Below are 15406 nucleotides of genomic sequence, written 5' to 3'. Positions count from 1 at the left end.
TGAGGCTGTTACAGCTGGTGACTTTGCATAACCCTCACTCACTCAAGTCAACGTCAAGTGCAAGTCATGGCATCACCTCCCTGATGTCATTGTCCTCTTTGAGAATGAAGGACAAACCACCCAACCACAGCCACAGCTCATAATGTCTTTGAAGGTGAATCAGAAGGGCCATTAAAAAATAAAATATAAAAATAAAAAAGCAAACAAAATCACCATGAGTTTTCAGGGGAAAGAGACATACTCAAGTCTATCCTAAAGCACCTCCCCCAAGTAATTAGTGCTCCTCACACCCCACACATGAAATATGATGATGATGATGATGATGATGATACAACTTTATGTATAGTCAGAGATACATGGTCATTTACTTCCCTGTGTGTATGATGCTTCATCTCAGTATAGTATAACCTTCTTGAGGGCACAGATTAGTTTGTTTCTATCTTTGTAACCCCAAGGGGCAATACTGTCTTCTTGTTGTTATGTCATTTTTTTAGTCATGTCTTACTTTGTGACTCTGTTCGGAGTTTTCTTGGCAAAGATTCTCATGTTTCCTCCCATTTTGCTCTGCAGCTCATTTTCCATATGAGGAAACTACAGCAAATGGGTTTAAGTGACTTTCCCAAGGTTACACAGGTAGTAAGTGTCTGAGGTGGGATTTGAACTTAGATTAGTCTTTTTGACTCTCTCCACTGTGCCACCTAGTTAATTGTCCACTACATTCATGCAGTGATGTAGTGGGTGCTAAAAATTGGTCTTTATTTTCAGGAACTCTCTTAAGAAGATGTGTTTGCAACACATGATACCTATTAAAGAAGAACTTTTCTTGGGGGGGGATCACTGGGATTTTGTTGGCATAGGGCACTTTGACTATGAAAAATCCCTTTCTGAATTCAATTAGCAACTGCTCTGCAACTTACAATCTTATAGATTTTCCATGATCACTGAAAAGCTAAAATTTACACAGGATTTAACAGCCAGGAGCTACAAAAGACAACACTTGAATCCAGGTCATTATAACACAGCTGACAACTCACTATCCATTAAATAAAGCAACTTCTTTAACTAAAATGTGATCTTTAAAGATTCATTTGTTCAGTTGTTCTGTGCAGAAAACTGTTCCTAAAGAAAGATCTAAAATGGATATAGTATAGTCCCTTCATTTATAGAATTCCAAATCTCAGAATGAGAAGCCACTTTCAGAGGTCATCTAGTCCAACTTGAACCTGACCAAGACTTCCCTGTACAGTGTACCTGGCTAGAGGCGATCTGTACTTTACTTGAAGACATCTGGTGAGATAGAACTCACCACCTCTTGAAAGGCTTACTGTATAGGAGGGGAAAAGCACAATACTGACCATAAAAATAATACAGTATTAAATGCTAAGTATATCAGAAATATACAAAAACAGGTGAAGCTGGTTTGGAACTGAGAAGAGATGCTGAGCCTGAACACATCAATTTAAGAGTCATTTACACAATTATTTCCACTGAATTTGTGGGAGTGAATAAGGACAAAAAAAGAAGAGAATGTAGAAACAGAAAAAGAGTGATGGCAGACCTGTGGAAAGCACACTTGTAAAGGGTTCTAGAAGAGAAAACAAGGGTTCTGTAAACAGAAATGGATGATATAATGTTTGGAAGAGAAATAAAAGGATTGGGGGTCTCTGCAGCTCAAAAAAGGGATTTTTAAATCAAAATAGAGAAGTTGAAGAAAATTTGGGAAAAGAAATGACACTTATGCAAGAGAACCATGGAAATAGAATCAACAGCTTGATAAAGGAAGCACCAAAAAAAAAATGGAAAAGATGTACAAAAATTTACTGAAGAAAACAATGCCTTAAAATAGAATTGGCTAAATGAAAAAGGAGGTAAAAAAAGCTAACTGAAAAAAAAATTCTTTAAAAGTTAGACTTGGACAAGTGGAAGTTAATGACTACATGAGAATCAAGAATCAAGCACACAAAATCAAAATGATAGAAAAATAGAAGAAAATGTGAAATATCTTATTGGGAAACAAAAAAAAGTGACATGGAAAATAGATTTAGGAGAGATAATTTAAGAATTATTAGAATACTTGAAAGCCATAATAAAAAAAAAAAGAACCTGAACATCATATTTCAAGAAATCATCAAATAAAACCAACCTGATATCCTAGAATGAGAAGGTCAAATAGAAATTGAAAAAAAATCTATTACCTATTGAAAAAAGATCCCCAAGTGAAAACTCCAAGGAATATTATAGCCAAATTCCAAAAAACCCATTTCAAAGAGAAAATATTTAAAGTAAACAGAAAGAAAAAATTCAAATGTTGAGGAGCCACAGTTATGATTACATAGGTTTTTGCAAGTTCTGCATTAAAGGAATGGAGGGCATAACATGTGATTTTACAGAAGGAAAATGAGCTAGAATTTCAACTAGGAATCACCTACCCAGAAAAACTGAGCATAATCATTCAGGGGGAAAAATGGCCATTCAATGAAAAAGAGAACTTTAAAGAATTTTTAATTAAAAGGTCAGAGCTAAACAGAACATTTCAAATACAAAACTCAAGAGTAGCATAAAAAGGTAATTAGGAAAGCAAAAATAAAAGGTATTTAACAAGGCTAAACTATTAACATCCCTCCATGGGAAAATGATACTTGTGACTCATAAGAACTGTGTCACAATTAGGGCAATTAAAAGCACTATACACAGTCAGAGGATGCAGCTATAAGTTGACTTGGATGGAATAATATCTTTTAAAAATAATGAGAACGACAATTGCACTTGGAAAAAAGGGAAGTGAGAGGTAAAATGGAATAAATTATTTCATGTGAAGAGTCATGAAAGAACTATTACAATGGAGGAAAATCTGGGGTGGGGGGAGGGCAATGGGCATCACTTGAACCGTACTCTTATTGAAATTGGTTCAAAGAGGGAATAACATACACAATCATTGGGTATAGAAATCTATCTGACACTACAGGGAAGTAGGAGGGAAAGGGGATAAGAAAAGATGGGAAACTGATGGAAGGGAATGAAGGTTGGGGAGAGGTTGTAATGAGAAACACATCACTGGTAAGAAGGAACAGGGTGGAAGAAGAGAAGCAGAACGACAATAATAAACCAGGGTTAAATTTACAAAAAAAAAAGATGGAGGGAAATATACAGTAATCATAAGTATGATTATGAAGGAATAAACTCACGTATAAAATGGAAGCAGATAGCAGAGTGGATTAAAGACCAGACTCGTACAATATGTTGTTGACAAGGAACGCATTTAAAGCAGAAAGATACACACAAATTAAAGGGAAGGGGTTGAAGCAGAATCTATTATGCTGCAACTGAAGTAAAAAAAAAAAGCAGGGATAACCATCATGATATCAGATGAGCAAAAGCAAAAATAGTTCTAATTAAAAGAAACCAGGGAGGAAATTACATATTTTTAAACAGTATTATAGAAAATGAAGTAATATTTACACTAAACATTTATATACCAAGTGGTATAGCATCCAGATTCTTTTTTTTAAGGGGGAAGACAAGGAATTGGCTCTAAGTGACTTGCCAAATGGTCACATAGCTAGTAAGTGTGTCAAGTGACTGCGGCCAGATTTAAACTCAGGTCTTCCTGACTCCAGGTTCTCTATTCGATGCACACCCCCCCCCCCCAAGCACTCATATTCTTATAGAAAAAGTTAAATGAGTTATAAGAGGAAATATCAAACTATACTAGTAAGGGATCTCAACTTCTCTCTCAGAACTAGATAAATCAAAACACGAAATAAACAACATCAAAAACAAGCAAGAAAGCAAACAAACAAAAAAGAAGTTAAGGAGGTGAATAAAATTTTAGAAAATTTAGATATAATATATCTCTTGAGAAAATTGATTGGGATTAGAAAGGAATTTTTGTGTGTGCATGTGTTTGTATAAATAAATGTGTGTGTACATATATATGTATGTATGTATATGTGTGTATACACACATTTTTCAGCAGTACAATGTAACTACACAAAGACTGACCATGTGTTAGAGCATATTAACCTCACAATCAAATGCAGAAATATCAAATCCATGCTTTTCAGATCATAATATAATAAAAATGTTACATTCAATAAAGGGCAATAGAGAATAAATTAAAAGTTAATTGGAAATTAAATAATATAATCCTAAAAAGTGAGTGGGTCAAAGAACAAATCATATAAGCAACCAATGATTTCATTAAAGAAAATGACAATGAGAAAACATATTAAAATTTAGGGGATGCATCCAAAGCAGTGTTTAGGGGGAAATTTGTATCTCTAAACTCTTTTTTTTTTCAAATGCTTTATTAACTTCTGATTTACATAATTCTTTTCCACCAGATTTTGAATTACAAATTTTCTCCCCGTTTTTCCACTATCCAAGGCTCCAAAATAGCAGTCCCACAGGATATCCCCTCCTCCAATCTGCTCTCTCCCATATTTTCTCCCATATCCCTTTCGAATTTTCCAGTGGATCTCTATGCCCCAGTACCTCTACATCTTATTTCCCAATTACATGAAAAATAGTATATCTGTGTATATATATATATATATATATATATATATATTTGAATATTTGATTAAAAAATGACTTCCAGATTCATTCCCTTCCTTCCTTGTCACCCACCCTTACTGGGAAGATAAGCAGTTCAGTTTAGGTTGTACATGCGTGGTTAATGCAAAACAATAACATAGTAGATGTATTGTAAAAGAAAGACTATATTTCCCTCCGTCCTATCCCACCTCCAACTTGTTCTATTCTCTACTTTGATCCTGACCCTTTTCAAAAGTGGGTGCTCCCAACTTCCCTCCCCCCGCAGCCTGCCCTCCCTTCCATCATCCTCCCTCTCATCTCCTTCCCCCCTACTCTCCTGGAGCGTTAGATACCCTATTTAGTGTGTATTTCATTCCTTTCTCAAGCCAAATTAAATGGGAATAAGGTTGACCCATTCCCTTTTGCCTTCGTATTCTACCCCTCCATTGTAACCATTTTCCCTTGCCTCTTCTGTATGAGATAGTTTACCCAAAACTGTCTCTCCCCATCCTTTCTCATTATATTCCTCTCTCACCTCTTAATTTCACCGTTTAAGTATCATCCCTTCATGTTAAATTGGTCCTGTGCCCTCTATCTATGTATACTTGTAAACATATATACACATTCACATATGTATTCATATGCCCATATACCCTCATACACACCACATACACACACATATATGTATGTATGCATGTATATTTCTATTCCCTTCAACTACCGAGAAAAGTTTCATAATTTGCAATTATTGTTTTTCCATGTAGGAATGTTAATATTTCAACTTTGATAAGTTTCTTATGATTTCTTTGCCCTTTTTCTCATGCTTCTCTTGCTTCTTGTATCTGAATGTCAAATTTTCTATTCAACTCTGCTTTTTCAGCAAGAATGCTTGAAAGTCCTTTATTCCACTGAATGACCATATTTTCCCCTGAAAAATGATACTCAGTTTTGCTGGGTAGGTGACTCTTGGTTTTAATCCCAGCTCCTTTGACCTCTGAAATATCATATTCAAAGCCCTTTAATCCCTCCGTATAGAAGCTGCCAGATCCTGCATTATCCTGATTGTGTTTCCACAATATTCAAATTGTTTCTTCCTGGCTACTTGTAATATTCTCTTCTTAATCTGGGAATTCCGGAACCTGACTATAATATTCCTAGGAGATGTCTTTTTGGGATCTTTTTTAGGAGGTGATCAGTGTATTCTTTCAACCTCTATTTTGCCCTCTGGTACTAAAACATTAGGGTAGTTTTCTTTGAGAACTTCCTGGAGGATAATTTCTAGGTTCTTATTTTGATCATGGCTTTCAGGTAGTCCAATAATTTTTAAGTTATCTCTCCTGCACCTATTTTCCAGGTCAGTGGTTTTTCCCATGAGATATTTCACATTGCCTTCTATTCTTTCATTTGTTTGGATCTGTTTAACAGCATCTCAATTTCTCATAAAGTCATTAGCTTCCATTTGCTCCACTCTCATTCTGAAGCAATGATTCTCCTCAGTGAGCTTTTGAGATTCCTTCTCCATCTGGCTAATTCCTCTTTTTAAGGCATTTTTCTCCTCATTGCCTTTTTGAGCCTCTTTTCCCATTTGAGTCAGTCTGTTTTTTTTAAAGTGTTATTTTCCTCAGTCAGGCTGAGGGGAGGGAAGTTGGGAGCACCCACTTTTGAAAAGTGACAGTATCAAAGCAGAGAATAGAACAAGTGGGAGGTGGGATAGGAAGGAGGGAAATATAGTCCTTCTTTTACAATATATATACTATGTTATTGTTTTTCTTTAGCCACTCATGTACAACCTATACTGAACTGCTTATCTTCCCAGTAAGGGTGGGTGACAAGGGAGGAAGCGAATTAATCTGTAATTCAAAGTTTTAAAATCAAATACTATATATATATATATATATATATATATATATATATATCAGCATCAATTTATATAAGTCTTTCTGGGTTATTATAAAGTCGGTCTGCTCCTCCTTTCTTATAGCATAAATAGTATTCCATTGCATTCATATACCACAACTTGTTTAGCCATTCCCCAATTGATGGGCATCCCCTTGATATCCAATTCCTTGCCAACACAAAAAGAGCTGCTACAAATATTTTTGTACATATGGTCCTTTTCCCACTTCTATGGTCTCTTTGAGACACAGCCCTAGAAGTGGTACAGCTGGGTCAAATGGTGTGCACTTATTTATAACCCTGTGGGCCTAGTTCCATACTGCTCTCCACTATCTTACATGTAATACTGGCATTGGGGCATATAGATGCACGATGCCTTACTGAAAAAGTCTAAGGGGGTATGGAAGAAGATATGGGAGAGAGCAAATTGGAGGAGAGTATAGCCTGTGGTACTGCTATTCTGGGGTGGTGGGTAGGGGAAAAATAGGAAGAAAATTTGTGACTCAAAATCTGGCAGAAATTAATGATGTAAATCAGAAGTTAATAAAGCATTTAAAAAAATAGTTACTAAGTAATAGTTAAGCAGGGATGCCCATTCTGACCACTATTATTTAGTATTGTACTGGGAATCTTAGCTGTAGCAATAAAAAAAAAAAAAGTAAAGAAAAAGCTGAGGCGGCTAGGTGGTGCAGTGACTAAGAGCATCAGTCCCGGAGTTGGGAGGACCCGGGATCAGTTCTGGACTGAGATACTTAACACCCACACACACATGCAAAAAAAAAAAAAACTGACCATGTAACCTTAGGCAAGTCACTTAACCCCAATTGCTTTAAAAAAACGAGAGAAACAAAGAAAGAAATTGAAGGAATTAGAATAGCCTTTGAAGAAATAAAACAAGACGAAACTGCTGAGAAAGCTGAAAACAGAATGACAGAAAGTGGCCATAGACCAACATCTTATACTGTATACCAAAATAAAGTCTAAATTGGTGCATGATCTAGCTATAAAGGATGATACCATACACAATCTGGGAGAGCAAGGAATAGTTTCCTGTCATATGTATAGGGAAGATTTTATGACCAAACAAGAGTTAGAGAGCATTATGAAATGCACAATAGATAATTTTGATTACCTTAAATTGAAAATTTTCTTTAGAAACAAAGTCAAGGTAATGAAGATTAAGAAAGAAATGCAAAATTGGGAAAGAATTTTTATGACCAATGTCTCTGATATAGTTCTCATTTGTAAAATATAAAGAGAACTTAGTCAAATCTAAAGGAATACAAAGTATTCCAAAATTGATAAATAGTCAAAGGATATGAACAGGCAGTTTTCAGACAAAGAATTTAAAGATAACTATAAGCATATATATATATATATATATATGCTTATAAATCACTACTGATTAGAGAAATGCAAATCAAAACAACTCTGAGGTACCACATATCTCACCGGTCACATTGGCAAATATGACAAAATAGGAAAATGATAAATGCTGGAGAGGATCTGGAAACATTGGAACACTAATGCATTGTTATGGAAGTGTGAACTGATTAAACCCATTCTGGAGAGCATTATGGAAGTAGGCCCACAGGGTTGTAAATAAGTGCACACCATTTGACCCAGCAATAACACTTCTAGGGCTGTGTCTCAAAGAGACCATAGAAGTGGGAAAAGGACCATATGTACAAAAATATTTATAGCAGCTCTTTTTGTGTTGGCAAGGAATTGGATATCAAGGGGATGCCCATCAATTGGGGAATGGCTAAACAAGTTGTGGTATATGAATGTAATGGAATACTATTTATGCTATAAGAAAGGAGGAGCAGACCGACTTTATAATAACCCAGAAAGACTTATATGGTTTTTCCCATGAGATATTTCACATTGCCTTCTATTCTTTCATTGTTTGGTTCTGTTTATCAGCATCTTTATTTCTCATAAAGTCACTAGCTTCCATTTTCTCCAATCTCATTATGAAGCAGTGATTCTCCTCAGTGAGCTTTTGAGATTCTTTTTCCATCGGGCAAATTCAGCTTTTTAAGGCATTCTTCTCCTCAATGCCTTTTTCAGCCTCTTTTGCCATTTGAGTTAGTCTGTTTTTTAAGGTTTTATTTTCCTCAGTCAGGCTGTTGACTCTCATTTCATAATTTTCTTTCATTGTTCTCATTTCTCTTCCAAATTTTTCCTCCACTTCTCTTATCTGCTTCTTAAGGTCCTCTATGGCCTGTAACAAGCTTGTATTTTTCTTTGAAGGCTTTGGTGCAGAAGTTCTGACTTCACTGTCTTCCTCTTCTTCCATGCTTTACTCCTTTTTGTCCCCAAAATAGGAGTCTAATGCTGGAATCTTCTGTCTCCTTTTTTTCCTTTGCCTGGTCATGTCACCCCTCAGTCACTTAGCCCCTGGGCTTTTTGCCACAGTAGGACTCTGCCACCAGACAAGGGAGCTTTCCTCCCAAAAGCTGGAGTTTTCTCAGCTGCCAGAGCTATTAGATGGGTCCCCTCTCTGAGGCCTCCACAAGCTCTGGCAAGCTGGAAACATACCCCAGGACCTCAACCCTAGACTGCAACCCAGATCCAAGCAGGTTAAAGCAAGAGAGATGATCCCTCAGACTGGTCACTTAGTCCCCATACACTGTGCAGACCAGGAGCTGAAGCTGACAAATTGTGTTTGGTGGCTCAGTGGCTTCTTTCCCCAGGGGTGAAAACAGAGGTACTCCCTCTTACAGGGTCCCAAAGTCCACACTGCATTGACCTCTCACTTTGTCCTTCGTATCTGCGTGTTGATAATTCTGGAAATGGCCACAGCTGCTAAGTCCCTCCGGCCGGGGGCTGGTCAGGCCCACCTTGGGTCTAAAACCTCTTCATGGGGCTGGGCTTGGCTCCCAGAGCACTGAGCTGGCCACTTGCTGCTGGCCTGCCAGGCTGTCCTCAGCAGGATATTATCTTCTCTGTGTCATTTTGTGGGTTCTGTAGCTCCAAAGCTTGTTTAGAGTCCCCTTTTTACATGGATTGGGGAAGGTGGGAGTGGGAGCAGCAGGTAGGCCCTGCTTCTACTCCACCTGGAACTGAATCTGATAAACCAAAAGTAAATAAATAAAAACTTTAAAGAGAGAAATAAAACCAAACTCTGGAGACAATGTGGTGGTAGACATGGAGAACCCTAAACGATCAACTGAAAATTTGTTGATATGATTAAAACTTTATAAAAGTTGCAGGATCTAAAAAACCTACAAAAATCATCAGTATCTCTAGAATTTACTTTAAAAAGTGAAACCTAGCAGCAAGAGATAGAAAGAAAAATTCCATTTAAAATAATTATGGACAATATAAAATACTTTGGGAGTCTACCTGCCGAGACAATCCCATGCATTATATGAATACAATTACAAAACACATTTCGCACAATTAAAGTCAGATCTGTACAACTGGGAATATTATCACCTGCACATGGTTAGGCTGATCCAATAGAATAAAAATGACAATTCTACCTAAATTAGTTTATTTGTTTAGTTCCATACCAAGAAAACTATCAAAAATATTTTATAGAGCTAGAAAAATAATAACAAACTTGATTTGAAAGAACAAATTTTAAGAATATCAAGGGAATTAATGGGAAAAAAAAGTAAAATTAAGTAGCCTAACCACAGCAGAACTCAAACTGTATTATAAAGAAGTAAATAGCTTATACATTTTTTTAAACAATAAAGCTATCTTTTAAGTCAGATGCTGAATGAAATATTAGGGGCTGATTTTCCAAACTTTTCAGACTGTAGATAATACACAACAATAAGAGTGGAGCCTAAGAGGTCTACTGCCTATATATTAAATATTACTGAAATAATATAGCATTGAAACTCTGGGCTCTTAAGATTTAATTAATTGTAATTTTAGAGGTGTTTGGTGTATTTGGTGGTATCTACTCCCTGACTTTATGGCTGAGCAGTCTGGCCTAGAGAGGTAAAAATGTGACCCAGGATCCCATATTAAGTAGCAGAGTCAAGATTTGAACACTCTCTAATGGCAAATTCAACACTTATTCCATGCCTTAGACTTCTTTCCAAATATTCGCAGAGAGGCAGCAAAATGTTGCAGAAAAAGAGAAGAATTGTAAACAAGATAAGGTTGATTCAAAGCCTGAGTATGGAATTGAGTAGATATGTGACCACAGCAAGTTACTTAACCTTTTTGAACCTCAGTTTCCTTATCTATAAGATAGAATAATTGTACCTATGTTAAATGTTCACAACTTTGTGGCAAGAAATAAATGAGCTAATAGTTGTTAAGCAACTATTGCATCGTTGCAATGTCAAAATTATAGGCTCAGAGAGCTAGGTGGTCTTCATCATCTGAATTGGGACAAAATCACAGTTTACCAACTGAAATGACCTTTCAGGATCTAGTCCAATTGCGCACCCCCCCCCCCCTTTACAGATGAAGAAACTAAGTTTCAGAGAAGTGAGGTGAGTATCCCAGTGCCATTTTGCTAGTTAAAGGTCATAGTAGCCAAACCAGACTTCATGTGTTTCTTGTTTCTTCCTCCAAAAAGAAAGATGACCGTACAACAAGGCTAGAACCTACGGAACAAGGCTAGAACCTACGGGTATTTCCCCTAACTTCTTCCATCTTTGTAATGGATCCAGTAAATGTCAATAAATATCTTCTCATTGGAAAGAAGAATTTTGTATGCAAAGTGGAAATTCAGACCAAGAGAGAGGCAACCCTTTATTACAAGCTTCCTCTTCCTTCCTTCCCCTTCCCCATTTCTCTTTATGTCTACTTATTATTGAATTTCTCTAATCATCATTCAAAATTGTTCATTGAGGGTATAACCTGTCTCCTCATTAAGGGGCCTCATATGTAGAACAGTTCTTTTCACTTTGTTGTGCTCATGGTACAATAAAAAATCCTTGAGGACAAGGACTGTATCGTTTTTTCTGAATAAGTTGAGTGTCTAGGATATTTTCCAGCACATAGTAGGAGTCTGATAAATGCTTGTTGTTTGATTTGTTGTTGATGATCCTGAGTTGCTGCTCAGTGGAAAACCAGTCAGGCGACCCTGATGGAGAGGACCAAGGGGTGTGTCCCACCAGAGGCGAGGCACAACCAGAGAGGCAGGCTCCTGATGTCTGACTGGTTCAGTCCCACCCCGAGAACTATTTAGACTTAATAACTTTCATTGCTGTAAGAGCAGATGACTGCAGTAGGATCTTGGGCCCCTGGAGAAAAAGCCTAAATTCAGACTGAGAAAAAAGGTGAGAGTCAAAAGACGTACCATTTGCCATCACTTAAAGCTCTCTGCTATTACCATTCGATTCTGACAGGTTGGGTGTGGAGAAAGCTGCTCACCAAAGAGGCTTTCTATCTCCAACACGAGGAAGGGATTTCTTTAACAGAAATCACATCAGAAACAGGTAAGGCCAACTGGCTTGTCTCTGTAGCTACTGAACTGATCTTGAATGGAGGCACAAAGGCAGAGGACTTGTGTCAATGTGCACCTGTGGCAAGAAACCTGACAACTCATATTCTTCCATCTAGTTTTCCTCACTGACTTCCCATTTGACTATTGATGACTGTTTCAACCTCATGTCTTCTAAATTGGAAAGGGGTGATGATAACACTGCTAGTATACAGACTACCCTACCTTACCTAACCTACAGTGGTGTATGGATCCTGGGCTTCCAAGGTTATCTAGTTTTCTAACCCTCTATCCTCTCCCTCTCTTCCTTTCTCTTTTTCCCTTTCCTTTCTTTCTTCTTCCTTTTTCTCTCCTTTCTTTTCCTCTTTCTCTTTCCTTCCTTCCTTCCTTCCTTCCTTCCTTCCTTCCTTCCTTCCTTCCTTCCTTCCTTCCTTCCTTCCTTTGTTCCCTCCCTCCCTCCTATTTTTTCTACTATAGCCACTTCTTTATACAGGGATACATAGGATACATGTATATGCACATGTATGTGTTTACATTTATCTGTATATAAATACATGTATGTATATGCATATACACATGCTTCTTTATCAGCTCTTCTGAATTCTATTAGAAAAAAGCTACAATTCTGAGCCAATTTTGATAGTGTCATAGGGGTTGGGTCAATGTTAAAAAAAAACAAACTTGAATGCTAATGGCTATAAAGAAAGATTTTAACTTCTTCATCCCAGTGTGGGGGAAGGAAAATTCCATCTCTGCACAAGCTTCTCCCAAACCAACTCCCCTAATTTCCTCTCTTGTGAGAACTGTCATTCTATCTGTATTGTTTTACACTTTTAAGATAATCTCATTCTCAGTTACTGCAGGGGTGTTTCTGGGGATGCTAATTTTAGCTACTGTTTTTTTTTCTTCTTCTGCCAAAAAGGTTGCATCTTCCTTAGTTGTGAAAAAGAACACTTCCATGTGTGCGTGTGTGTGAGCGTGTGTGTGCACTCATATGCTCACTCCTATAACTCTCCTAAATGACTCTTCTGTTATGTGTGGTGACAGGCTTCAAACTCACTTCCATGAGTTTTCCAGAGACTGACTGAAACCCCTGGAGCTTTCTGCAGGGCAGGATCTCCCCAAAGTTTTGGTCATTATGCTCTTTCCTACCAAGGTTTGTTCAGTGGGGCTGCCAAAAGCAAAACACCTATTTGCTGTTCCCCCCTACATAGTAATGATATCCTCACCCCCCCACCCCGGTTTTGATAGAGTAATCTCAAAGGCTAAAATGCTTTCTCACCTTGATGCTGCTTCTTAGAATCCTGAGCTTTTTTCCAATTAAAGCTTATGGGTCACCTGCTCTTAGATGAGGCCTTTCCTGAACCCTCTGGTCCCAATCCCTCCCCTTTGGAATCTTTTTCTATATACTTTCTTTTTCCTGATCTGTGGCAATGTTTTCCAACCAAATATTATTTAAGCCCCTAGAAGGCCCTGGCTGTTTTATTTTCTGTGTCTTTCTTTAGTGCCTAACAAAGTACTTGGTACATAGTTACAATGAATCCATTAACCAGCATGTGCTTATTAAACACATATTATGTGCCAAGCACTGAGAATAAAAAAGGGAAATATTTCCAGCCCTCAAGACAGTTTTGTACCAGTGTGGGGAGACAACCTGACCATGTAGAGGGCCATGGAAAATGTGCATGAACCAGGTGCTAGGTCAACCTGGGTGCCAGAGGCCTAGCAACTAAGGAGGACCAGGAAAGATGTAAGGCACAAAGCAGAGAGTCCATTTCACTTAGTGATTCTAAAAGTTGGACATAAGCAGGGAGTTAGTTCATTCCAGGCACTAGGGACATTTGCTGTGAAGAGCAAGAGATTTAATCTGGAGTACCTTGTTTTAGAAATTGGAAAAAAAACATATATAGCATGGCTGGAATATGGAGCTCTCGGAGGAGAGTGATGTGTAAGTGCACGGGAAAGGTAGGAGGGGGTGAAATTCTGAAGAATTTTAAATGCCAAATTGCCCCTGAAGTTGACTGAATAAGGGTTGCAATGAAGGCACTTGACAAAAGTTTGTTTATGTCTTTGTTTGTTAGTCAGTCAATTGTTATTTATTTAGGACATGCAATAGGCCAAACTTGTTCGTTGAGTGACTTGAAAGGATCCTTCAGGGTTTGGTCATACTACATTGAGGGAATAAAATTCCTGTTCTCACTAGGCTTCAGGTAAGCTCCAAGCTGGCCCTGCCAACCAATGGTCTATAGATGGTATTTTTCCATTATGACTGAGGCTGCTGCCTGCATGAGGGACAGGAAATGGTCTGTCATTTCAGGCTTCCAGCTGAGGAAATGAGACCAGGTGTGGTTCAGCATTCTCATGGAATAGAGAAGTCATGAAGGGATTAAGAGAACAGCCTTCCTTGATAGATTAAGTCCTACTGAAAGCATGTGGACTAGACTTGGAGTCGGGAAGCTTCAAAGGGCATCCTGCTTCAGGTATTCCTGATTCCAAACTCCTAAACAAGCCACTAAGTTTTCAGTCTCACCTGTGCCACCTACCTGGTTGGGCTGTGAGGACAATACTGCATAAACCTTCAATTGAGGCCCAAAGGGATTGGAGGGTGACCATGATTTCGATGAGCCTATTGTTGTAAGTAAAACCACACCTCCACCCCACACCATACCTCAAATCATATGTTTTCAAAGTGAGCATGTTTGTTCCTGAGCACAAGGATTGATGGCGCCCTCTTCGTGTCTCAAGGATGAGGCTGGTGCTTGCCTTGGGCATTCTAACAGACCCTGATACTCACAGGGTCTCAGGTCAGAGAGCGCTTCAGAAATGCTAAACTCCAGGCCAGTGGGCCAACAACAGCTCACTTTCTACACTCCAATTTAGAAGCAGGAAATACCTGGCATGACAGTAACAATCCACAACTCTAACATCCTTTAAGATTTTTTTTTCCTTTCGAAATTCCAAATCCCTATGAGATAGCATGAACATGTAAAAACCATCAGATTTTGTGTTATAAGATCCAAGTTCAAATTCTATCTTGGTAACTTTTATTGCCTATGTGATCTTGGATATTTCTAGAGCTCTGCTTCTCCATAGCAGGAGGGAGCTGAATCTGCCCATGCCGAAGGTTCTTCCAACTCTAAGTCTATGACTCATTGTTTCCATCACTCTATGACCTGGAATGTCCCTTTACAAAGAGCATATCCTCTGTGGTCCTGATAGCAGCACCTGTCAATCTCCAGGCATTTGCCAATGCCAATCTTCTTGCCTGGAATGCACCCACCTTCTCATTCAGAATTCTTCCATTCCTTCATAGATTAGCTCAGGCACAACTTTCTCCATGGAGCATCTCTTGAGAGCTTAGAAAAACCATCCCCTCCCCATATTTCCCTAGAGGTCTTTTTTTGCATTGTTTCTACGCTCCGATCTCACTCTAAACTGTGCTGTATTTCTTCATGGACATGTGAATTCCCCACAATAGAAAGGAAGGTCTTGGAAGGTAGGAATTGTTTAGATAGATAGATAGATAGATAGATAGATAGATAGATAGATAGATAG

The 15406-nt window shown here is 38.1% G+C and overlaps 1 protein-coding gene across 2 annotated transcripts in view; it reads left to right on the top strand.

The window, feature by feature from the left end:
- The first annotated feature begins 11530 nt into the window (after positions 1-11530).
- Positions 11531-15406, top strand: part of TPRG1 (tumor protein p63 regulated 1) — a 169342-nt gene continuing 165466 nt past the window's right edge. The window contains exon 1 of one of the 2 annotated variants that reach the window (XM_069083314.1): positions 11531-11687. The gene's annotated coding sequence lies outside the window, so the exon portion shown is untranslated. Of the gene's footprint in view, positions 11847-15406 lie in introns of both variants that reach the window. The other variant, XM_069083315.1, reaches the window with a different exon arrangement.

This window comes from Petaurus breviceps, unplaced genomic scaffold, assembly GCF_028583685.1.
Source record: "Petaurus breviceps papuanus isolate PSGF00001 unplaced genomic scaffold, PetGlider_PUasm1.0 173, whole genome shotgun sequence".
NCBI lineage: Eukaryota > Metazoa > Chordata > Mammalia > Diprotodontia > Petauridae > Petaurus > Petaurus breviceps.
Note: the sequence above shows the minus strand (reverse complement) of the source record. Positions and strands in the feature narration are given on the sequence as shown.